Consider the following 26,967-nt stretch of genomic DNA (forward strand, 5'->3'; position numbering starts at 1 on the left):
TATCAATTTACTACCACCTTTTTGCACTTTTTATCTTTCTCTTGCCACTGGATTCCTGCCCTAAGCTCTCAAACACATTAATCTCTTTAAAGGAAACCTCTCCACGCAAACTGATACAGCCACTATGGAGAACAATGTGGAGACTCCTCAAAAAATTAAAGATAGAACTACCATATGACCCAGTAATTCCGCTACTTGGTATTTACCCAAAGAAAACAAAAATACTCATTCAAAAAGATATATGCTCCTCTATTTTATTGCAGCATTGTGTACAATAGCCATGATATGCAATGCAAGTGTCCTTCCATTGACGAATGGATAGAGGAGATGTGGTGTACACACACACACACACACAAATGGACTATTACTCAACCATAAAAAAGAATAAAATCTTGGGGCACCTGGGTAGCTCAGTGGGTTAAAGCCTCTGCCTTCGGCTCAGGTCATGATCTCAGGGTCCTGGGATCAAGCCCTCCAGCGGGCTCTCTGCTCGGCAGGGAGCCTGCTTCCTCCTCTCTCTCTGCCTGCCTCTCTGCCTACTTATGATCTCTGTCTGTCAAATAAATAAATAAAATCTTTAAAAAGAAAAAAAGAATGAAATCTTGCCATTTGCAACAATATGGATGGATTTAGAGGGTACAATACTAAGTGAAATGAGTCAGTCAGAGACAAATGTCGTATGATTTCACTCATGTGTGAATTTATTTGTTCATAAAACAAATGAACAAAGAAAAAAAAGAGACAAACCAAAAACAGACTCTTTAACTATAGTGAACAAGCTGGTGGTTGTCAGAGGGCAGCCGGGGGGGCTGGAGATGAGTGAAACAGAGAAAGGGGATAGAGAGTACACGCATCCTGATACACAGAATTGTTGAATCGCATATTGTACACCTGAAACTAATACAACACTGTGTGTTAACTATACTTGAATTAAAAAATGAGCTAAAAACAATGAAGAAAGTTATTTAAAAGAAGGGGGGAAAATGAAGGGAAAAAAATAAGGGAAAACTCCCCAAACACTGCTGCTTCTTCTATTCTTCACCACAGTTCTTTCACAGGTTAAAGTCCTGACAGAAAAGTAACTTCCTCAGCTTTTTCCTTTTTTCCCTTCTTTAGCCATCTGAAAGCTGGCTCTGATTCCACTGCTTGAGGTATGCATATTATTAGGTAAGCTAACCACTGATCGATAATTGCCTAAGTCAACGGCCTCCGATCAGCGCTCATCCTGCTGGCCCTCTCTGGGAACCATTTCTTGAAGCTCTCTCTTCTAATCACAGCCAACACTCCTCCTTCTCTCCTTGCAGATGGCTCCTATGTCATCTCCTCCACAACTCTTCCTCCACCTGATTAAAGGCGGGTGGGTACCTGCCAAAATGCTACCTTTGCCCTCTTTTGTCTTCTGGCCACATTCTCTTCTTTGGAGATCTTACCACTCCCGATCTCTACCGCTGTGAGAAAGATTCTCAGACCTCTCTCCATCCCTGGCCACCCTCCCCAGTTCCAAAACTGCCTCTAATTTATTTAATGAACATATCCACATGGATGTCTTGGAGGAACTTCAAACACAGCAACCTGAAACATAACTGGTCATTAACCAAATCTCAAGCCATCACCATCCAATTAGACAGTAAGAAACAGAACACAGGAATAGGCACAGGAAGTCTTTTGTCTTATAGTGACAAGTGGATGCTTAAGGGTTGGAAGAGTGCCTTCCTCAGCTTCATATACAAAGTCAGAGAATCTATGGTTTTTGAACACCACGAACATGACAGAGTATTTCCTCCATGACTGCTCTAAGGACCACAGTACTTAAGGTCTGCCCAAGGAAATAAGAAAGTAAGAGAAAGCCTCTCCATCCAGCCACTTGGATCCTTACCTCATCAGATGGCCTTAGAATTGCCTATTTGCTGCTTCAGTAATAAACCAAATGACAGAAATCTTAAACTGACTTGTGATTCCTGCCAGTCTTTGAAATCAGAGTAATCTTTATGGTATGGTGTAGCTCACTTCTCCTTTTGGACCTTCCACTTCTAAACTCAGCAATGTCTACCATATATAGTCTCCCCACTTGAATGCCAATGTACAGTCTCTTAGCAGAAATTGCTTCGCCTTGCTGGAAAGACTACCCCACATTCCTATCCTAAATGATTTTCATCCTTTTTTTCCTCTCCTTTAATCTACTCTCGACATGGCCACAAGATTGGCCATTTGGCTGCTCTGTGCCTTCTAACCTGTCAACCATTAACAGGCCGCCTTACCCAGCCCGTAAGTTCCAATGACATTCGTGTACTCAACATCCAGAAGCAGAACTTACGGGTTCTCCCATCTCTGGATTTTTTTGTTCCAGCCATCCTCTCAGTTTGGATGCCAAAAACCTTTCAAATCCCTAACCCCTCCTTTTTAAAGTTCCAGCTCAGATACTCACTCTTCTAAGAAATTTTGGCAGGCTCTCTCCTCATTCATCCCTAGAGCCCAACCTTATCTCTAGAGCCTGAATTCTCCCTCAGCCCTTTAGTACTCTGTGTTTCTACCTGTGCCTATGTTGATCTTCTGAACTAGAATTTTAGGCCAAGAGAGTGTGAGTCATCTTTGTAATGCCCAGAGCACTAATGGTACATTCAGCACATAGAGAGCAGTATATTAATGTGGGAAAACACTGACATGGAGTCACAAGAGCTGGTTCAAGCCACAACTTGATCACTTATGTGGAAGTAGTGATTTCCATCAAGTCATATAACTTTTGTTTTTCAGTCCCCCCTAATAAAATGTAAAATAGTAACTCCTTAATTTGAGGATATTCAAAGGCACAAGAGGAAGAGCAGACAGGAAAGTTCTTTGGAAAACCAGTATAAAGCAAACAAATATAAGACAGTATTACTAGAATGTTTCAAAACACAATGTGTGTTGATAAAGATGGACTCTTTCTACAAAAGAAATGCTGCTACAAATGATTAAGTGCTGGCTACAGAAACTCGAAGAGACAAAAACATCAGAGGTTTGCTCACTGGTAACACTTGATCTCTTTAAGATTATTACATTGTTTTATTATACTGGAGTGTAATATGCTAATCGAAGTATTAAAACTCGATTTTAAAATGCAGCAGTTTGTAGCCTTCTGTAACTTCAGGCATTAATTTGGGTAAACAGTCATTATACTACACTCATATGCCTAACTCCTCAGTTATACTTTCGACATAAATGTCGATTACGTGAAAGAGCTTTTGAAAAAGAATCTGTATCATTTTTTCTTATGATTCAGTTAACAACCTACCTTCTCACTGACCAATGTAAATGAGCTTGTAAATTTCAAGCTCTGTGAGAGGGGTCTCTTCAATGCCAGCCCAACCCCCAACACGCACACGTTTAACACCATGTCTGCGTTACTTCTGAAAAGAAGAAACCCACTGTGCAGCAGGCGGTGTGAAATATAAGGCAGCTTTACACTGCATTATGAAAGCAAGAAAACAGCCAGCTGTGAGTTAGAAATAGAAAAAAAATTTCGAGTTGCAAACCCAAGGGACCTTCAGGTAACATTGAAAGTATTCCTTAATGATGAATAGCTGATTTCATTTCAGACCCACTAGGAACACTGTAGGATATATTTAACATTTTAATTTTTGGTTTCAAAAAGCAATAAACCTGTTGGTCAGACAGAAGCATGGTGGTCACAGCAGCCGATCTATCCATCAGTCCAACATGGCTGGGCTCCACCAGCAGACCCTGACACCAATTAGGAAACTGAAATAGCGAACTGCTGCTACCAGGTTACAGTTTTGCCAATTAGAGCACATCCTGGGTGAGAGCTACCAATGAACACTGGAACCCAGGGTCAGGAAGGAGAGGTGAAAAGCACCTCATGCAATGAATGCGACATGAAAAAGAAAGATTGCGGGAGGGACAGGGAAAAGAAGCAAGACAGTCTAAAATCAAACAGTACATTTTATTGTTCACTTGTCAAAGACATGCAGGCACTAAGACAAAGCAAAAGCAAGGCGCTTCCCTTGGTCTCTGTCCTGGAAGGAACTGCTTATTGGCCAGCCCAACTCGGGAGCCCATCGCTGTGGTACGTGAGCACTGAACCTGCCATCTCCAACTGTTCCCTTTTAGTCAGGATTCACAAGTTAAGCCAGCTCATGCAGGGTCTGAACGTCAAAGACAGACCACTGATAGACACATATCAAAGTGCTGGAAGGACAATATTTCAGATCAGGCTCATTACTGGCACACGAACCTTTTCTGCTAAAATTTCTCTTTTTTACATCCTACAAAATTTTAAGGACCTCCTTTCAATTTTTCCACCTGAGTGTCTCTTCTGAGCCACAGCTTATAGCCCTGGCTTACCAAAACGTCATAAAATCTAAGGACCTCAAAATCTTCCCCCTTGAGTCCTTTCATCTGGTCACCGTTTCCTGCCTCAGAATACCTTCTCTTAATCCCATTTAATCTTCTGGCTTTGAGGGACTCCCAACTGATCCTTTCTGCACTGTGTCATCTGAAAAAGCAAAAGGCAAAAAAGCAAGGCTGACACGAAAGCCTTCCAGAGTGTGGAAGTTTGGGACTAGAGCTGTCAATTTCAGAATCAGAGAGAAACCTAGGTCTAGATCACTTCCACAAATGTGAAGCAGATTCTGGCCTGAGTCAGATGAAAATGATAGACAAAAATTTTCTACACATGAAAAGGAACTTTAAAAAGCATTTTTAAAAAGCATTTTTCAAATACTAAAGTGCTATTATTCATTTATCAACTGAGTCACAGTTGTTACAACCTATTTTCCACAGGATCTGATGTCAGCCTCGTTGTGGTGACTCAAATCCAACTCTGGTGGCTCTCTGTTCTGCTGCCATGAGTTTTGTGAGAACGAGACCAAGTGATTCTAATGGTGTACACTCAGCCTGCTTTCTACATATTTATCTGCAGAGGAGGGTGTATTTCAATGATGGACATGGAAAGCATCAGTCAGAATTTATCATAAGTAGCTTCTCAATTGTTCCAGGGCCCTAAAAACATAAAAGATGTCTTTCCTCTACAGAGGAGGCTGTCAACCTTGGCTGCCAGTTGGAATCATCTGGAAGCTTTGAAACATGTTGCATCCTAGGTCCTACCCTGCAGAAATGTTCATTTTTTTTTAAGCCCCAGTTTGACTTGGTCCATATCTGGGTCTGCTGGTCCTTCCCTCCAAAAAGATACCAGAGGTCAAAACACCAAAATACAGCACAGCTAAGACAAAGACAAGTATTTCAAAGTATTTCAAAGGTTTATTACACACACGGGCACAGACATGGCTAGCGGAGTCTGGGAGCAAGGCAGCCACAGGTAAAAGGGCTCCTACTCCAAAAGTAGGTGCAAGGAGACAAATGAGGTCAGCTGCTGCTAATACCCATATAGAACTGAATCCCACCAGTGGGATTTCTATCGAATGCCGGGGGAGGACGAACTTCTGGTGGTCCATTCCGGTTGCAGGGAGGGAGGTATCCAAAGGGAGGAGACGGTACACTGCTCAGTCTTGCTGGGAGTAGCAGAAGTGAGTTAAGTGGCAGCATCTGACAATTTCCACCCTAGTAGATGCTTCAAGGTTGGACAAAATGTCATTATGCTGGGAGTGACTTATCATGCCCAACTCTATTTCTCTAAAGTAGCCAAGCAGAGAACCACTACTCTAGCAGCACTTCTCAAATTTTAATGTGCATATTCACCTGGGGATCCTGTTAAAATGTAGATTCTGCCTCAGTCGATCTGGGCTGGGTCAGAGAGCCTGCACCCTCAACAAGCTTCCTAGTGACAGCAATGCTGCTGTTCCATGGCCTGCACGGCCCTGCTCTTCGGAACAGTCTCCCCTTGAGTTACAGGCCACTCCCAAATGGAAATCTTGTGGTGGCCTTTGGCTGACACATTCGGGGTCGCTTTGCAACATCTGCAGGTACTGGCAAAACTAACCACCCCGAGAATGGGGCCCAGATAAGTTGAGAATTACTACAGTCATCTTACTCCATAGTGCTGCCCCTCATATATTTCCTGCATTTTCCAACTGTCTTCTCACTAGAACGGATACTCAAAGAAGTAGCATGTGTGTCAAGCTTCCCACTGTAACCCTAGAGCCTTCCAGCATGGCACAGGCACCCAAATTTGCTGGCTCAAGGAGGGACAGCATGAGAGGACGTGGGCCCCGCATGTCACACTGGTGTTTGGTTACCCCAGTCTGTGCTACCAGTTCATTCTAGGCAAAGACAATGGGGCAACAACCTCAGTCTTGCCTTCTGGCCAATACTTAGGTAGGTCTGCCTGGCAAAGGGTGCAAGATAATAAAGACAAGAGACCACCCTGCATCTTCTCAATTTTCCTTTTTTAAAATTTATTTGAGAGAGAGAGAGCGTAAGCGGGGTCAGGGTAGAGGGAGAGGGGGAGAGACTCCCAAGCAGACTCCCTGCTGTTATGCCTGAGTATAACCCTCAATCTCAAATCCACGGGACGCCCCCAAAGGGCCATGATGAAATGGCAAAGGAGAAACTCTGAGCCTCAGGAAAGATATTAATCCATCCTCAGAATTCAATCACTCACAAATGCCTACTAGCAAAACTACTTAAGGTCCCACAAAATTAGAAAACTAACAAAATTAGAAGTGCAAGTACCTGAGGCAGCATATAAGCGAGTGAGACATAAAACCAATGAGACTCAGATTTCACTGACGAGCCTGGACCTCAGAAGGCCTGCACTGATTCTCAATGATTTTCAAGTTGTAGGTTGCTACCTATTAGCGGACTGTGAAATTGTTTTAGTGGATTACAACCCATTGTCTTTAAAAATGGAAACAGAATAAAATGGAAAATAGGAAGGCAGAAAGTAGAATTTCTTGTGTTTATTAATATATCCATGAGCGTTGCATCATAACTTAAAATGTATTATTGGAGGTCACGACTTTAAAAAATTTTAAGTACCCATCTACACCAAGGAGGGCCGTATTTCATACAGGGTCACAACTAAATAAGTAATGTTCACAAACTTAGAGGGCACATTTATACTAGAGACTCAGTGGCGTACGTAGTAGCTCAAAGCATGGGTCTGGAGCCAAAGTGATTGCCTAGCGGCAAAAGGTGAATTACTTAACTTCTCTAAGCCTCAGTTGTTCCAATCATAGGAACAGTAATACTACCACCTCGTGCTATAACAATCAAATAAGATACACGTGGAATTCTAATTCTGGGCACAGAGCCTGGCAAAAGCAAGTGCTTGATAAAATATTACGCTTTATTATCACTACTTAAATGCAAGTCTGCTATGTCCTTTTACATTATTTCAGTGGTAAAATACTAAAGAACAGGGGTTCAGGTGACTCATGTGAGCAAGACGGGGATGGCTACCTACGTAAAAACTGAGGAACTCATCTAATTCTGCAAGAACCTACTTGGAATAAAGAGCTCACCATTGCCAAAGGGCAAGATGGAAGAGGCATGAACTCACAGAAATGCCACGAAGTGAAGACACAGTGAAGAAAGAGAGCTCAGGTCGATAAAAGCACACGTAACTTCTCCCACCAGGACACCTGCAGCTTGCTCTCCCTTTAAACCCTCACCAGTAGCTCTGACCCCGGCCCACAAAAGTACGGAGGACCTTAAGCTCGCCCTGTGTGCCAGCCTTCTTCCAACTGTGAGGAGCCACATGCTGTGTTCTCAAGAACCAATTATTAATTAGAAGCCCTGGAGGGCTGGACGGTGCTTGTTATTATTAAATCCAATATCAAAAAGGGATGGGGATAATTACTATATTTGCTTTTCCAACCGGTCTTGATGAAATACACTGAAGTTATTCTTGACATAAGTGTCACCACTGGTAAAGCGCTCAATTTGCTGGCATCTCCTCAATGGTGCACTCGAAACTCCTATTGCTTGCTGTTAAACTAACAGTTTATATTAGGCTAAACACAGTTTGGTAGCCATTGTCAAGAAAATTGGAGTTGCTCAGGCATGGCCGCAGTTACTGATGTTATTCGTTTGGAAGCCTTGTGATTTAGTGAATCACTAGCAATTGTTAAGCAAGTAATTAAACTATAAAGCCAAGACCTGTGATTTTCAGTCTTTTCAAAGCAATAATCATCCAAATTCCAAGTACCATTTAACTGATTCCCTTCTAAACACACTGGCAAACGTTTATGTTGTCATTCATCCAGTTGCATAGTTTATAAAAACTAGATTATGGCCTTTATAGAAATTATATACTGCTCAACGACTTCACTAAACATGAGAGGTTTAAAAGAAAAATTCACAGAAATTATTTAATGAGAATTGGACGTAAGAAGTTTTGGATTTCCTCACACATATGGCTATCTTAGGTTTAGGAATACTGCAAAAGTCCTATTTTTAGGACTGAAATACTAAAATAACCAGACTATTGTTCTTATAACCTTTTCCAAACATAAGAACGCATTATATAAATTTCACAATTTTTCTAAGTGCCTTTAAAATTACGAGCAATTTAATATATGATTCAGGTACCATAGTGACTGCATGCGATTTTTTTTTTTACTCCGCATCTCAATTATGTCTTAATATTATGGGGGCTGAAATGCATTAAATAAATCATATTTCACAGACTCCCGGTAAAGTAATAATACTTACATGCATTTTAGAAGAAATTGGCCTGCATTATAAATGTATTCATCATGTCGTTACCTGCCTTTCCGTGCTAAGTGAAATATCAGGCAGCAGTGCCCACCTACTTCGAGCCACTGATGAAAGCTTTTAGCAAACCTTGTGCTTTATTCTGTAGCTGGCAATCAGCTCTGTTAGTTAATATAATCCAATGTTTACAAACAGCGATTTATCCAATATATAAAGCAGCTCTTGTAATTAGTGAAACATTGTTACTGATTAAGATTTAACCTAGTGGCGAGCATTTCTGTTACATAAAGAGACTAGCGGGTCTTTAATCAGTCAAGGGACACTGCCTTTTCGAAGCACCTTACTACTGTAAAGTGTTTTACTTACAAAGCATACAGCCATTAAGAATATTAATTCATTAAAAATCTGTATTATTTAAAAACAATACATCAGTGGTGTTATAAAATGGTAAGGGGAAAAATCCTAGCAAATACCTTCAACAATTTAAGAAAATGTATAGTATCTGAGAGACCTGCCAACACAGCTCTTCTCCATCCAACTGTTAAATAATCTTTGGTTTACATCCCTGCCTAACAACTTATAAGGCACTTTAATGTACATTATCTCCGATGATATTCCCAATCATTCTGTGAAGTATCGTGGCTATTAATCATCTCCATTTAACAGAAAGAAATACTGAGGCTCATGGACTTTACATGACTTGCTCAAGGACATAAAGCTAATAATGGCAGGGATTCACACTCTTTCCTCCACACTACACTGCAGACTTGGTACATCTATTTCCAGAGGCTGAGTAAACAATCTGAGTAACCCATCAAGAAGAGACAGAAATATAGACTAGAGATTATACACAATTTGGAAATGGGCTGTTCCTAAAGGTCATTTGGAATTCAGTTTGCGGAGATCAATGCATTCGGTCCCAAACCATCCTAGACAAGTCCTTATTTAGTCTATAACATTTCTGAACCACGTTAACATAAAAACTGTGTGATCCTAGGTAACCTAACCACTCTATACTATCGTCTCTAAGGAAACATGCATGTTGCATGGAAATAAGAATGCCAGAAAGCTGTCCCCACATGCCACCATCCAGAGCAGCAGGGCTCCTCCACCATCTTCTCACACATGTATCTCCATGAGTTCCCCCCGCCATCAGTAAAGGACTAGGAAAGGAGCTCTCCAGGCAGAAAGTTGAGATCTCTGAGCCTGGGGGAGAAGGCAGGAGCGCCCAGAGAGGAGCCGGAGCTGTGAGGACCACACCGCCACTGTTCCCCCAAGGCATGGGGTGCGGTGAACATTGAGTGTGTGAGAGTTGGGGTTGTGGAGAGCTGCAGGGAGTTGAGTAGCACAACAGGCCATCCCTAGACAGATCCATTCTGGATCTCTCAAAAAAGAAACTAAGCATTTGCTATGATGGTGGAGGGAATACAGTAACCAAGCATACCAGCCCTTAATGAGATGAATACTCACAAGAAGAAGATGGCTTTTCATGGTTTCAAATACTGAGAACTGTCGGTCACTCACTTAAACACTAAAGAGTCCTTTGAACAAATAGGAAGGTTTGCGGAGGAGGAATGAAGAGGGTGTATATACTCAAGCATCAAAGTCACGAGTCTGGGGGGAGAAAAAAACCTTGAAATCTTATAAGAAATTAAAAAAAAAAATCCTGAAAAACATATAAGAACAAGTGAGTGTGTGCCATTCCCATTTATATTAATTGCCATCATAATTTCTTCGGTGGTTCAAACTGATTTAATTCAAATTTCTTTTCCCCAGAGTCCATCCACTAATAAACAGTCCCTACGGACATATTCTCTTTTGAGCAAACTATTAAACACACGGCTCCATAAATGTACCACATGGGAAATTACCTCCTCCAAGGAGCTCGCTACCTAAAAGGTGTGAGTGATAGGAGGCAAAAACACATCACATCTGTCACTCCCATTAGCATTATTAGTGCTAATGAGAAAGTACATGAACAAGAATACACACCTCTTAATTCGAATGTGTTACCAACAGGGGCTGGATTCGTCGCAGCTCCCGGGATCGAATGTTAGCGCGGCACACTGAAGGACCGCACCAGTCGATGCTTGTGGTGGCTCTGCAGCACAACGTCAGCTATTTAATTACAGTTTTCAAAGCATTTAACACCTCCTGGCACACAGAAGCTGGGTGTGTGTGTGCCTGTGTGTTATGCAGACGGTTCAGGGTTTCAGGTATAACTCAATTATCTGGCATCCCTGGGAAATCAAGTGCTCCTTGGAAGTGCATGTCTACATAACTGAGGCTTCTGTCTTCGTGCAGCCTAAATCCCTGATTAAATCTTGGCCATCTGTAAAGGAGATCTTTCCTCAGAGTCTTTCATCTCCCTGTCTCTCTCCAGGCAGTAGGACAGAAAGAGGTGAAGTGCTTCTGAGTTTTGTTTTATGGATGAACCAAGGCCATCATTAGGGACAGTCATCGCCAAAGTACTTCGACAGAATTGCTACCTTTTATATTTCATCTCTTCCTCTAACGTCGGGCTTTTAGCAGTCATTTCTCCCAGGATCACGGTGATGGCTTCTAATTTACGGACTCCATGATTCACTCCAGGCTTGGAGTCTGCAGCATCTTCCATGGATGGGTGGAGGAAATAACTAAAGGTGTTAAGAAATACATCTAAGCCTCTCCATCTGGTGGCAGCCTTCGGCTCACAGCTAAGCCAACGGGGGCACTTGGAAGCACATCCAGGAGCTGTGGCAGAAGAAGCAGTCCAACATGATGTGTTTTCTTCTCCGGGTGCACCGCAGGCAGCCCTGACAGCTATCTGCACTCCACCACCCAGCCCTCCTATCCTGGCCCGGTAAACCACAGACTACAGTATAAGGCCAAGCAAAGTTATGTCATCTATCAGATTCCTGTACAGTGTGGCAGCCACGAACGCCCAGTTCCTAGGTGTGCGACCTATGGCAAGCCTGTCCATCATGGGCTTAACCAGCTCAAGTCTGCTCAAAGCCTCAGTCGGCTGCAGAGAAGTGAGCTGGATGCCCCCGTGGAGCTCTGAGAGTCTTGAATTCTTATTGGGTTGGCCAAGATTCCACATACAAATTCTTTGAGGTCATCCTCCTTGATCCAATCCACAAAGCTATTAGAGGAAATCCTGACACCCAGTGGATCACGTAACCAGTCTGCCAGCACAGGGAGATGTGAGAACTGACCTGTGCAGGCCACAAGAGTGGTGGCCTTGGAAAGGTTCACAAGTTCCACCACAGTATTGGTAGTCCTCGCCACAGGCATGGAGAAGATGCAGTACCCTCAGCTCCACCGTTATTGCTACTACAGTAATGTTTGCATATTTCCTACCTAATAAATAGTTTAGGTAAAAAAAAAAAAAAAAAAAAAGAAATATATAGACTAAGCATCAATAAGGCTAGGACCGGGGGCATAAGAAAGAAAAGCACATGGTTTTATTATTCTTATTAGCACTCAGAAATGGAAAGAGAAAGGTATTGTTGCATTTACCCTGTCAGTTTCCATTTTTAGAAGACAGCAGGGGAACTCTTAGACCCCAGACTCCACATCTAAGATCCAAATTCCAACACAACTAAAGAACCTTATTTCTCATTGGCCAGCATTCTCTCAGAATAATTTAAAGCTGATGCTTCCCAATCACAGGTGCCTTATTCTTAGGTGCACCTATTTTCATCCATTCTTACATGATTCTTCCTGCTAAAGGCATCATCATCCGTGTGTTCAAATGAATGAAAAAGATTATGGTAGGGCAACGATTCGTTGAATTCTGTCCACCAATGTGTGACTGAACCCAACATAAGAAGGGGTAGCCAATGTCACTACTGAACAATGGTCCTCAGGTTCACAGTCATCCTTGAAGACCACAGTTAAAAGAAGGCACTAGATTTCTTACAAGTGCATGGCGGTGCTCTGGCTGCAGTTACTGCCTAGGCAGCCACATCTCTGCACCACTCCCGAGGCCGTCCTCAGCCCTGCTCCACTAAGACTCTCCCTGCTGCTCAGCATAACCACACTTCAGCTCTCAACAATGCTTTTCCTTGTCCTCTCCCAAAAATCCCCTCTGAAACCATCAGCGACTCCCCAGGAACAGCCCCTCCCAGACGACAACACTTTCTGTAGGCTCTGTTCCCCTACACAGATTTGCAACTTAAGATTCCATCACTTCAACCACAGCCTCCTTATTTTGTCTTTCTATCCTCCTTAACAAACTGTAACTCTCAAACTTCCACCTTCTCTAACCAATGGCCCATTGCCTGGGGCTGCTGGGTTCTCTACGTGGCTGGAGACCACAAAAAGCAGCAACTCAATCTTGTTCTTCTTAATGCCATCATCTCCCCTGCTTTTCCAGCAAACTGCTGGGACAGATGTGTGGTCAGACAGGGCAGGAATGTAGTCAGGGAGTCAGGAGATGTTTACAAAAAGCACAGGACAAGGTGGGAGAGCACTGGCGCTTGGCTTCCCATGGACGATGGTGGAATCTGTATGCAGAATTCCCAATCCTTATTAACATGGCCAAACAAAAGGACAGGAGCAGTCACCTACAAGAATACCATAGGGGTACGGTGATGAGGAGGACATGTTTACAAAGCACCTTCACACATCTCATCTCTCTGAATTTCCAGAACAAAACTTTGAAGAAACCATGGTCATTTGAAAGATGGGGAAACAGAAAGACTGGATTGTGGCCCAAATCATACATGTAATGAGCAGGAGAGCTAGCGAGTAAATCATCCTGAGTTACGACTTCCCTGTGTCCTCTCAGGATCCCCATAACAATTCTAGGCCTGTATTTGTTGACAGGGACCATCCAGGAGGCACAAACTTCTTTCTAAGGAGGTCAAAGACACGTGGAGCAGGGAATGCAGGAAGTTCCACAAGGCAGGAGAAGAGGAGAACACTACTCCATTTATTAAAAAAAAAAAAAAAAAAAAAAAAACTTTACAGTGACTAGTTTCTCATCCTTGATATAGATGAGAACAAGGATTGAAATAAATTATTTATGATGTATAACAGTTTAATGGAGTATAAAATAGACTCTCTTTTTCACAGTTAGTAAAAGTTGTGGGGTTCTTAATGTTGCCACATCCAGACTAAGCCTGTATCCTACTCATCCAGACGTTTGACAGAAGCATCAATTTTCTAAACTGTTCTCTAACAACTACAAGAAAGAAAATCACTCTCGGTGCTAATAATTGCAATTCTCTGAAGATACTAAAGAACCCACTGTAATTTCACATCATTGAATCCTGTGGCTTTATACATCAGAAGAATTTTCAGACAGTTTCTCCTGTGTGCTTTTAATATTAAAAGAAGACATCTATATGAAGTACACGGAAGAGCTGAAAATGATATGATGGGATCTAGACTGGTATGCTGTAGGACAGCATCCATAAAACATGAGAAAATATATCATACAACCGTCCTCTGAAAAAGCAAACAAGTACTTCTCTTTGTCCATAATGAGAAAAGGAAGAGGGAGCTAAATGGAGTTCACAGGTGAACCTCAATAAATAACAAACTGATGTGATTTATTAATAGCAAAATCCACATTACACGTGCTGTCCACCACCAGGCATCTGATTGGCTGTTCAGGGTCACAAAACACCCAGCCATGCAAGAGTAATAAACGGTTTCGTGGCAAATAGAGAGAAGAGACTCCAGCAAACAATGAGAGAAGAAAAGAGAAAGGATAAGGAATAAGAGTGAATAGATCCTTTAAAGGACAAATTGTCAGGTATTTAAAGTCACATCAAGAGCACAAAAATTTGTTTACAGATACGTTCCAAATACTGCATCAAGGTATTTCACTGCACAAAGAATAACCAAGGGTCTTGATTATTATGAAAATATTTAATGAAAACAGACTAATGTTCACCAAACAGATGAATCGAATCAGTAAAGAAATTTTAAAAATTAATGATCATGACCAGGGAACTGCCTTGATAAAAATTTTTTTAAGGTGTAAATCTACAGTAATATAAATAATGTGGTATTGGTTCAAGAATTGGCAAAGATAGCAACTGAGCAGAATTCAAGACCAGAAATAGCCTTAACTGTGGGGCACCTGGGTGGCTCACTCGGTTAAGCCTCTGCCTTTAGCTCAGGTCATGATCCCAGGGTCCTGGGCTCGAGCCCCCCATCAATCTCCCTCCTTGGAGGGGAGCCTACTTCTCTCTCTCCCTTTGCCTGCTGCTCCCCTGCTTATGCTGTGTGTGTATGTGTGTGTGTCAAGTGAGTAAATAAAATCTTTAAAGAAAGCAAGAAAGGGCCTTAATTGGGCATCTGCCTTCGGCTAGGGTCATGATCCTGGGGTCCTGGATTGAGCCCTACGTTGGGCTCCCTGCTCAGCGGGGGCCTGCTTCTCCCTGTCCTCCCTGCTTGTGCTCCCTCTCTATCTCTGTCACTCTCTCTCTCTCTCTGAAATAAATAAATAGAAATAAAAATAAAATTCTACCTTAGAAATTGGTATAAAATAACCAAGATATTTCTAGGGAGAATGGACATATTATTTATTTAAAAACTTGATTCTAGCAAAACTGTCTAGAAAAACCTCATGTGATACCATATTCCAAAATAAATACAAGAGTAAATTAAAATTTCATTGTAAAAAATTGAAAGCATGAAAGTAGAAATAAAACTAAATCTTACAGATGGACACATCGTTCTAATCATATACTTACTATAAAAAGAGAAGACGGACAGATTTGACAAACTAAAAATTGAAAAAAAATATTTCAGAACAATACTGGAAAATGAAAAAACGTTATGAATGAGCAATTCAAATTAGCGGTGTGTGTGTGTGAGAGAGAGAGAGAGAGAGAACATTCAATATACCCTTTCACCCAACAAATTTACCTCTAGACATTTATCAAAAAACAGAAAACAAATCATGGATGTCTGCAAAGATTTAGCTCAAGGGTATATTTTCCCTAGCTTTGTTAGTAAAATTTTTAAAAATGGAAACAATACAGGCATCTAAAAATAAGGAACTGGTCAAATATCTAAATTGTACATCCGTGAAAAAATAACCACAAAAAAGTAATAATGCAAAAAAAAGTATGCAATGTATTTCTGTATTAAAGAAGATTTTATTCTATTTTTTAAAAGCTTTCCTTTCTCTTTAAGATTTTATTGATCTATTTGAGACAGAGAGAGCACAAGAGTGGGGAAGGGCAGAGGGAGAAGGAGAAGCAGATTCCCTGCAGAGCAGGGAGCCCAACACAAGGCTCAATCCTAGGGCCCTGAGATCACGACCTGAGCCGAAGGCAGACACTTAACTGACTGAGCCACCCAGGTGCCCTAAGAAGATTTTAAAACAGTAATACAGTATCAGCCCTAATCTGTACCTTCCTGTATGTGTGTATATGGATGTCTGTATATACAACAGTAAAAAACAGGAATCATAAAATATTAACAGTAGTGTTAATAGTGTTAATTAACGAGTGGTGGGATTAGGGATGTTTTGTTGTTGTTGTTGTTTTTTAATATTACCAGTACAAATTTTTCTACAATAAACATTTGGTTTTGTTTTATTTTAATATAATCATCTGTATGTTACATAATTGTCTTCCAAAATGGAACCTTACCCTAAACTCACTCTGTTGTTATCACTCCTTATCAGTACTCAAAGAACTTCTTCACTGGCTTTATAGGCAGTTACTATAACTGAATTCTCTTAGCTTATAAAATTCTCTTAGCTTATAAAAATTTGTCAGTGTGTGTATACATATATATATATATACACACTGTATATATATATAAACTGTATATAAAGCCTATATATATATGTATACATATATGTATATGTGTGTGTGTGTGTGTGTGTGTGTATATATATATATATATATATATATATATATATATATGCTGCAAATTTACTTTCTCCTTTCCGTGATTTCCCTTCTATTTTTTTCTCTTCTCTAACAATACTGGTCAGTCCCTCCAAGACATCCTATGCTGCTCCTGACATTAATGGGAATGATTCTTTTAAATCACCATTTAGAACCATGAAAAAAATTCAAGAAGAATTTTTGTCGTTTCTTTTTTTAAATCGACTTTTCAAAAGGTTCATCTTAAGATGGTGTTGCCTAAAACTAAATTTGCATACAAATGTAAAAATAACCTTAAATAATACCTTTCAAATAAGATCTAGTATTCCAGCCTATTTTTTGTGGCAAAGGAATATAACACAATAGATTAAATTTCTTTAGTAATGTGGGTATCTTGGGTGCCTCATGGTGGCTTAGTCAGTTGAGCATCTGACTCTTGGCTTTGCCTCAGATTGTGATCTCAGGGTCCTGGGACTGAACCCCCAAACCCATCGGGCTCCACACTCAGGGGGGAGTCTGCTTGAAGACTCATTTTCTCTCTCTCTCTCTTTCCCCCCCACTTCCGCCCCTCCCCCTGCTTGCATGATAACGCATGCACAAGCGCTCTCGTAAATAAATCTTTAAAAAAAGTATAGTGTGTATATTTACACACACACATACACATCTGTCTCTACACACACACACACACACACACACACACACACACACACACCAATGGGGCTGTCAAGCATCAAAATGAATTCCTATATTTTACTAAAGGTGAAAATAGTACATGCGATTGAATGACCTCAAACTTCTTTTCTTTAAGAGTGATGTAAATGGGGGTGCCTGGGTGGCTCAGTGGGTTAAGCCGCTGCCTTCGGCTCAGGTCATGATCTCAGGGTCCTGGGATAGAGCCCCGCATCGGGCTCTCTGCTCAGCGGGGAGCCTGCTTCCTCCTCTCTCTCTGCCTGCTTGTGATCTCTGTCTGTCAAATAAATAAATAAATAAAATCTTTAAAAAAAAAAAAAAAGAGTGATGTAAATGAAACAAAAAAGGGGGGAACCAAAAGAAAACACGCAAGAGCAAGCTGAAAAGATGTTAACAAGAAGAGTAAGCAATTGTTTGTATAATACTCACTGAAGCAAATTCAACTTGCCAAAATAAAATTTGTTTTAAAAGAACTTCTAAAAGGAATAATTAAGCTAGTTAGATAAATACTGAAGATCCACTAAAATGCACAATACTGACAGTAGCATACAAAAAGTGCTCATAAGATTTTCTGAATTAAATTGATGAAAACCACAATCTACATCAAGAAACACTAGTTATGGGGCACCTGGGTAGCTCTATCATTAAGTGTCTGCCTTTGGCTCAGGTCATGATCCCAGGGTTCTAGGATTGAGCCCCGCATGGGGGGGTGGTGTGTCCCTGCTCAGCGGAAAGCCTGCTTCTCCCTCTCCCACTCCCCTGCTTGTGTTCCCTCTCTCGCTGTTGCTCTCTCTCTCTCTTTCCCTGTCAAATAAATAAATAATATTTTTTTTAAAAAAAGGAAAAGAAAAGAAAAAGAAACACTAGTTAGCAACGGTACTATAAACACTGCAGATTCCATGATGCGTAATCTTCAGAGAGAAGACTTTAAAAAGTCACATACACATTTTAATGGAAAATGATAAACAGAACCATCTATATGCACCCCATGTCTAAAGAGCCATTAGGAATTATAAAATGGGTAAAAGTAGATATTATATCCAACATTAAAAAGTTATACTGATGATTACTACATTTGGTCTTGATAAAGATATGTTCAGTTAACCACAGAAGAATAATTTAACTAAAAACTTCAGTTGGCCTTTTTTGGGAAAGAAAACAATGAGAAATTCAAAAGTACCTCAATACCTTTGGAATGTACCCAATTTGGTTTTAAAAAAAAAAAAAAAAGGCACCAAACAGGGCCCGGAAGAGCGTAGGCTGAGAATAAGTATTTTTTTAATAAAAATCAGTCTATTTAGACCCTTATGATTGGGACATCACTTAGAATTCTTCTTGTGTTCTTGCTCAGTTTGGCTGAGAGGCTAAGCTGAGCTAAATTGGACCCCCCATGTTATTTGAGGCATCACTCAACTGGGAATGGCAAATGCTAAGTTTATTGTTAGAGGTAAAGGACTGGTCCCATATTCCAATTTTATAAATATTCAGGCAGAGTAAAAACTTGTATATATAAAGCTAAGGTCTAAAGTGATAGGATTTTATGTTAGTGCAAACTTGTGTCTCTATTACCAAGCTTATAGCCTAATACATAAGATATTTTATTTTATTTTTTTTCAAAGATTTTATTTATTTATTTGACAGAGATCACAAGCAGGCAGAGAGGCAGGTAGAGAGAGAGGAGGAAGCAGGCTCCCTGCTGAGCAGAGAGCCCGATGCGGGGCTCGATCCCAGGACCCTGAGATCATGACCTGAGCCGAAGGCAGCGGCTTAACCCACTGAGCCACCCAGGCGCCCCTACATAAGATATTTTAAAAAGAATTAATGAGCAAATTAATATTACAATCTGTTCAGAGAATGAGAAGAAATGTCTAAATTGTATAGTTTTTGTTTTTTAATGTTCAAATCCACAATAACCTTTATACCGTCTTAAAACATTTGACAAGCCACTGGTTTTTGGGGTGTTCTTTTTTTTTTTTTTCATTTTATTTTTTTTTCAGTATTCCAAAATTCATTGTTTATATACCACACCCAGTGCTCCATGCAATACATGCCCTCCTAAGTTTTATCAGTTTTCTCTTCTACAAAAAAATGTACATGAATCAACATTCTTTTGGCTAAACAAGCATAACTTTTACTCATTCTCAAGACATGAGCTAATGAGTATTTATTTACAAGACCGCCCACTCTGTCAAAATATTAGAAAATCTAATGAAGATTGTTGCTTTTTAGGTAAACTTAATGTTTAAAAGCATGCTGACATGCTTCTATGTATAGCTAATCACTACAATTAGTGCCTAAATTTATTATGTAGCATCATAGTTGAAGGCATAATTTTAATAATCAAAAATTAAATGGAACAAACCATGTAGCACAAATAACCAGAAACAGAAGGCATTTTATCTCACTATCTAAGCACAACTATTTGGCTTTTGTACTAATTTATTTCCCTTCTTGACTGCTTTCCAAAGCAAATTCAATAACATCTTCACTTTATTTTAAAACTTTACACAAGAAGGTAAGGGAAAGAAAAGAAAAATGAACAAATTTTAAAAACCTCTGATGGCATTAAGAACGCAAAATGAAGAGTTTCTAAAACCACAACCTTAAAAAATTGAGGTACCATTTAAATTCAAAAGAACTATGAAAATGAGAACCACAGATTTTTAAGTTTAAATAAAGACCGTTAAGTTTTTTTTTTTTTTTAAGATTTTATTTATTTGACAGACAGAGATCACAAGTAGGCAGAGGCAGGCAGAGAGAGGAGGAAGCAGGCTCCCTGCTGAGCAGAGAGCCCAATGCAGCTAGTTCCCAGGACTCTGAGATCATGACCTGAGCGGAAGGCAGAGGCTTTAACACACTGAGCCACCCAGGTGCCCCAAGACCATTAAGTTTTATGTTTAGTAAGATAATAGAAAGAGTCAAATGTTTAGTGTAATTGCTGAATACCTTTCTTTCTTTCTTTCTTTATTTATTTATTATTTTTCTTTTTTTAAAAAAAGAGCGAGTGAGAGAGCGCGTGTGCATGCACCCACACATGGGAGGGGGAGGGGCACAGAGTGAGAGGGGGGACACTCAAGGTGGAGCCTGATGCGGGGCTTAATCTCACAACCCTGAGATCATGACCTTAGACAAAATCAAGAACTGGACGTGTAACTGACTGAGCCACCCAAGTGTCTCTATCTCAATTTATTTCTGAAAGTTATACTTTCTAAGCAGAATAAATTGACAGTGCACTAGGTGCGCATTTATCTGATGGTGTTATATTAGTAGCACTGCATTTGATAATATGATACATGATGATTATGTTTAAGATAAGCACAAAAACCTGGCTGCCAATTTTCAAGTACTAAACTCTAGAAGAAAAAAATCTATCAGGTACCCAATTTATATAATTAAACATTGAGTAAAGTTTGATTTCCTCCTGTGTATGTCAGTTTAATTACCATATTTCAAATATGATATACAAATTATCAGTAAATCTCCAAAAGGACTATTATCGTAAAATAAAAATAGGACAATGATACCACAGGCAGCCACAAAACACAGCCATTAGGAGAAAGATGTAGGGGCAAATACAAAGATAAGTGAATAAATAAATACATGAATTCTGTGATATCATTATCAAATAATGAACCTAGTTGTTTTTTTTTAAACAAACATAAACATCATACTGAGAGTTTCTATTTTGGAACTTCCTTTTTAGTCAGCAATCCAAAAACTCAAGAAAACTGGTCTCATTACCTTACAGTCACTCTCTGTCTCTAATTGAAAATGTTGTTACAGTTCCATCACCCAATAGCCTTGATTCTAAATGACTTCAGCCTGCTCCCAAAATATTAAATCTATTCTCATATTTATCAATGAAGATTTATCACCTTGGAGGACAGGCAAAAGGGATGTGCTTTTAAAGGCAATTCCTGGAAGAAAGAGAAGAAAAAGAAAAGAAAAAAAAAGAGGAGAGAGCGGGGGAAAGGGGAGAGGACAGAAGGGGAGGAAAGAGTGAACAAGGACAGTTCCAACAGAATTAGTAAGACAGCTTCAGGGAGGCTCCTGTAGAAGGAAGAACACTTACTGTGTGATTTTAGTTTAAACAATTCATACCAGTTCTACTTCTGCAGCCATTAACTGATGATGGTAGAGACTCTTCTGTGCTTACAAGACCAACAATGATACCACATTCAAGAAGAAAAATGTTCTGTGGGAAATCAGCCACTAATGTTCAAATAACACATGTCTACTCAACATAATATATAAATGGCGTTTTTAGTTTAAGATTTCCTTCCTCCGCTGCACAACTGACAATTGACTTTCTCACAGCTAAAACTTTAAAATGACAAAACAAATTTTGAAGACATTTTCTATAATTAAAAACGGCTGCTTAGATGCTGAGAGAGAATTTTTCAAGGATAATCTTGCTTTTTGCTTTTCTGTTCAAAGATTCAAATGCAAGAGAAATGTATTGAAATCAAGTAATTAGAATTCCAATTGGTCCATCACCCCTTTTCAAATTTCTAGATTTTACTGACAACTTTTTATCACCATAACGTCTAGGAAAATAATAGTATTTAGTGTTTTCAAATGAATATATGTAATCAAAAGTCAATATGATTCATAATCGCAAAGGAGTTGTCAAAAAATGTTAAATACCTAAATACTTTTTTAAAATTGGCTTCACATCAGAAAGCTCAAATATCAGTTTTGAAGACCATGTAATTCTGGCAGATTGATAACTCCTCTTATATCCATTTCACCTTTACCCATGATAAGGCCTCTGATGTCTAGCAGGGCTCCTGATCAAAGGGCATGGGGGTAGGGACAGGGCCATTTCCTAGCTTCCTCTGACATTGGGTGGGAACCAGTAAGTAAGTTCTGACCAGAAGAATATGAAGGAAAGTAGTATGTATACCTTTCAGGACTCATCCCAGTAAATCCCAGAGGAGGGATATATCCCTACTTGCCCTCTTCCCCTGAGACTCTCCTGTTGTACAGATCAAAAACATGAAAATAAGCTTTCTTAGACCATATGGATGAAGACTAACCATAAACATATACTACTACTACTTTAAAGTTTAAAGTTGCGAGTTCCATCTTTTAATAAGCCTGTATTTATTTGCCTAAGTAATATAACAGTAATTGTTACAGAATGCAAAAATACATGGGATATCCTCCCGAAATGGTTAATACCTTTTCCCAGTGCAGTCAAATGATTTTAAATCTAAAGTAGTCTCAAAAAAAAAAAGGTCTAGAACAATGAATAAATGACCTAAAGAGTATCTATATTTCAAGTAAATTTTTAAAAATCAGTTTTAATACATTTGAAAATCAAATTATTTGATTCCAAAGCACCAAAAAATGATACTGAAACAACACGATCTCTCTAAAAAGAGGTAAAATTTTAATATTGGTGAGACTATGAAAATCACCCCAGAGAAGCAGAGAATACTCACAACAACATTCAATAAAAGGAGTTAAAAGACAAAAAATAAATAAATAAATTTTTAAAAAAGGAGTTAAAAGAGAGACAATCTCGGGGACCTGGGATTGAGCCTGGCATTGGGCTCTCTGCTCAGCGGGGAGCCTGCTTCCCTCCCCCACCCCTGCCTGCCTCTCTGCCTACTTGTGATCTCTCTGTCAAATAAATAAATAAAATCTTTAAGGAAAAATTTTAAAGAAGACAGAGACAAGTTAGAAATCCTGAGCCTCCCAACTGTCAGCTGTATATACTTGGCAATATATGCATTCTTCCCGGAGAATCTCAATTTTGCCTTAAGAAATGATGTAATATGTGCCCAGTCTATTTCACAGTGTTATTGTAGAAATTAACTATGAAAAAAATACATATAAATATATCTCCCAAAAAAGAAGATCCTTTGCAAACATAAAGAACTATTATTCAAATAGCTATGTATACATGCTAAAGTACACAGTGGTTTTCATTTATAAAAAGAAGCATTTGTTTTTTAAAAAAATAAGTCATTGTAAATGCATTCATATTTAAAAATCTAATAAAGATCTCCTCTCACCTGCACTTGACATTTCAGGAAAAGATGGCTTAATTTGCTTCTCTGAAGATTCCCCCCACCCCCCACAACTAAATAAATAACAAGGCTAATATTTACCAGTATTATGTAAAAATGACACACAACCGACAAAACATATTTCATCTTGTATGATGAGAAAAACATTGATTCCGTGATTGATCACCAAATGGAATGTGAAAGACAACCAAGGGACAGTCCAAACACAGATCAGAGAAGGCCTATGGTGGGATTCAGAGATCTAAGAAACCCTACAATTGTCTAAATTAAGATTTTTATTTAAAATTTTGTTTTCTTAATTAACTATTTCAGAATGCCTAAAAAAATAATTCCCAGAGAGCCCGTTAAATGCTGTCAATTGTGTTACACTGTATAATATGTTGCTATGTGGTTTCTCGATTTTATCAAAATTACATCTGAGAGAATGAAAACCATTTGTCTACATTTAAAATTCCTCATCTCTACAACTCAATATTTTTCCTTGATGCATTCTAAATGCCCTCGTAGAAATTATTTTGAAAAGAAACCATTAAAGGTATGCTAATGACTCTGAATTGTGACAGATGCTGTGGAAACGGGCCTGTTGGCTGAGGCACAGTACCATTAACTATCTATCATAAAGTACTCTGGACTTGCTCATTTATTACTGCTGCGTTGCTCAAGGGGGGAGAAAAACAGCAAGAGTTTCTCTTTCTGAGGCAAAAATCATAAGCCACTCACTTATTCTAATGTCATGATCCCCACTGTTTGTCTGCATGATAATTAGGAAAATCAGAAGTAGTGAGATATTGCTTTAACAACGTGATTGGAATTAAACTATTAAAAAGGCCAAGGGGAAAGTTCCATGTGCTTACTGACTGGTGAGTCTCCGTCATGAGACATCCACCGCAGGCAAAGCGTGTCCTATTTCCTGAGAATGAATCCAGGACTGGAGTTCCAAGCCTCGCACGGAGGCATGGGGGAAAGAAGGGAAGAATTTAGAAAGAGAATGGAGACACATCATAACCCTGAAAAATCTTCTGCCTACAACCCGTTAAGAATATTTGTTGATCACCCATTTCGAGGAGAAACACCGATCCCGCCACTGCGGGAATCAAGAAGCAGACCACTGGGTTTTTACAAAGTGACTGCAGGCATGCTAGCTCACTGGAGCCTACCACGGAAGCTCTAAAGAAAATAAAGTGCTAGAAGGGAGGGGACGGACCCAAGACCTCAAGATAATTGGCTGAAGGGCCCAGAAGTCAGGTCTTCTCGCTGCAAGACCAAGGCTCTCTTCTTAAAGACCAAGCAAGAAAGAACTGAGGGAGGGACAAGTGATAGGAAGGGTGGGGACAGTTTCTTTAAATCTCTACAAAAATAGGAAGAATATGACTGCTGCAGAACTTGTATAATACAGATGTTACAGCCACATTACATGGAAGACACCTAAAATTATATATGGGCGTGCAGGCCTTGGCACACCAATGCATGGCCTTGCTAGGCTTACACAAAAGCCGTTCTTGACCGTGGGGCCACCAGGCACCAATAAGCGGGGGAGGATGCCTTGGTTCTCTCTCTCCTCCGACGGTTGCTCACAATGAGAGCTGGACATTTAAAATCCTGTTTTAAAAATGCACTTGCCCATGTCCCACTCTCTAAATCCCAGTCCGCTGGGGCATTTATGTTTTTTACCAGCTTGACAGGGGACCCTGGTGACCACCCAGGCTTGGAAAACTTCACCCTAGAATCACAGCAGTTCTTCTGCACCCCACACACACCTGGCAGAGGACAGAGAGGCCAGCGCAAAATTCCCAGCTTTTGAAGCCAGCTACAGATTTTACAAGAGTAAGTAAAGGGCAGGGAGTGTAGTGAAGAATTAAACGATAAACAATCCTGTCCAGGAAGGTAGTATCAGGCCTAAGGGATTTTTAACTACAGAAAGGAAAGCACTCAGGATAGCCTTAAAGGACAGATGAGAAGCTCACTTTCAGAGAAAATACAATAAGCCCGTGCCATATAGTGTTTGCTGAGCATGCGTATTCGACAAAAGGTGTTATGATACCCTAAGCTCTAAAGTTTGTATTAACGATTTGCCACTGAAGTCCAAACTACATACTGTAGTAAAACCAAATGCTCATTATCCACAAAAAGATCCTAAGTGTCCACCTTTTCATGGGAGTGCCCCCAGGCACTCAAGAACGGTGATAACAAGGGACATGGCAATAAAACACTGCACCTTTAGAGACCTTTGAAGTGTTCTCAAGAGGACTTGTCTTACAGCCGTCTATAAAGCGTAAGTCAGTGTGTCCATTATTTGCTTATTCTAGAACGGTGTGGTAATAAAGTCAGTATTATATTCAATCCCTGAGTTCATTATACCAACAGCCGCCTACTCTGGCCAGTAAAAAGGACTGTCTAAACGGCAAGTGCTTCATTTCTATGAAAAAGCCCATGAATTAATGTCATCTGGACTCTCCATCAAGGAAATCTATCAGTGACACCTAGTCTATAAAAGAAACTTATTGAATCTTCTGTCCTACATAACTTTTAGCAACCTTAATGAAGTGATTATAACCTTCTCAAGTGCTCTCAGTTTAAAACAGTGCCGGGGGTGTTCAGGTCTAATAAAGACCCCAAAGATACCAATCACAGCATGAAGGAACAGGGCCCTGTCACCTACTAGCCTTACAGGTGATGCTGCAGCTAGTTTCCTATGTCCTCTTAGATGAATGCACCCAGGAGCGTCACTCATGGTCATGAGTATCCTGTTAGGTCACTCCACCTAACGGGACAGACCTGCCATGTGATTGGCCACAGCAGCCCCGAAGGGGCCCGAACTGCCATTACACCAAGATTTGGACTGCTAAACAACTCAAAGGAGCCCCCGCACAGCTGAGTCTCCCTGGCCCAACTCCACCCATTTAGATTTTCTGACAGCTTTCCTGGAGGTTCCAACAAGACTGCTCAACTACTGATACCCACTGTGGACAGGAAGAATTCCATTCAGTCTTTATTACGGCTACTCTACACGTTCTGAGAGCAAGGACCAGACTCAGTCTTCTGTTCCCCCGGCTCCTGTCACAGCAGCTACACAGAGGAGGTACCCAAAACCTACTGGCTGTGTTGCTATTCAGGTGAATAGCATTTGGGGCAGCATCACGTTAGCTCTGCCGTATTACACAGCTCTGGCTACGACCCTAACGTTTTTTGGCTAGCCCTGTAGTTTAGGAGAACATAAAGGAGACTGCCAGGGCCTAGAGAACCCACACCTTTGCAGAGGCAGGGTCAGGGGTTACCATGAGGCAATCATCTGGAGACAAATTATTGAGAAATGGTTGAGAGGTGAGAGGAAGTGACAATGCCAACATGGTGCCACTTTAGCTCTCACCTGTGTCACATTTTGCATCTCAACAAAACAGGGACTCTAGTGTGCTCGGAGACTAGAGGAGCCCACACCTGCAGGCCCAACATCATATGGGGTACATCTCCCAACAGTCCATGAAGTTGGCTAAGCAGCAGTCCTTAAAAGACTGAGGTCCCCCAAGGAAGAAGGATTTCTGCCTCCAGACTACCGCATCAACTCCTCTCTGGGTCTCCAGTCTGCCCTCACCCCCCACCACCCTGAAGACTTTTGATCTGCCAGCCCTACAAATGCATGTATCAACTGGACATATCCACACACCCTTCCCCCGCATACAGATTTATCATTAAGCCCATATATTTATATAGTATGGTGCAGTTTGTTTTTTTTTAATTTTCTTAAATTCCAAAGAAAAATAAAAATTTTTTTCTTAAATTCCAGTGTA

The 26,967-nt window shown here is 40.3% G+C and overlaps 1 protein-coding gene and 1 pseudogene across 2 annotated transcripts in view; one reads left to right on the forward strand and one right to left on the reverse strand.

Annotated features, from left to right (window-relative positions):
• Positions 1-11,937, forward strand: part of LOC125081271 (60S ribosomal protein L15-like) — a 29,539-nt pseudogene extending 17,602 nt beyond the window's left edge.
• Positions 1-26,967, reverse strand: part of CHCHD3 (coiled-coil-helix-coiled-coil-helix domain containing 3) — a 278,747-nt gene that overhangs the window by 131,659 nt on the left and 120,121 nt on the right. The window lies entirely within an intron of this gene.

This window comes from Lutra lutra, chromosome 11, assembly GCF_902655055.1.
Source record: "Lutra lutra chromosome 11, mLutLut1.2, whole genome shotgun sequence".
In the NCBI taxonomy this organism is placed as follows: Eukaryota; Metazoa; Chordata; class Mammalia; order Carnivora; family Mustelidae; genus Lutra; species Lutra lutra.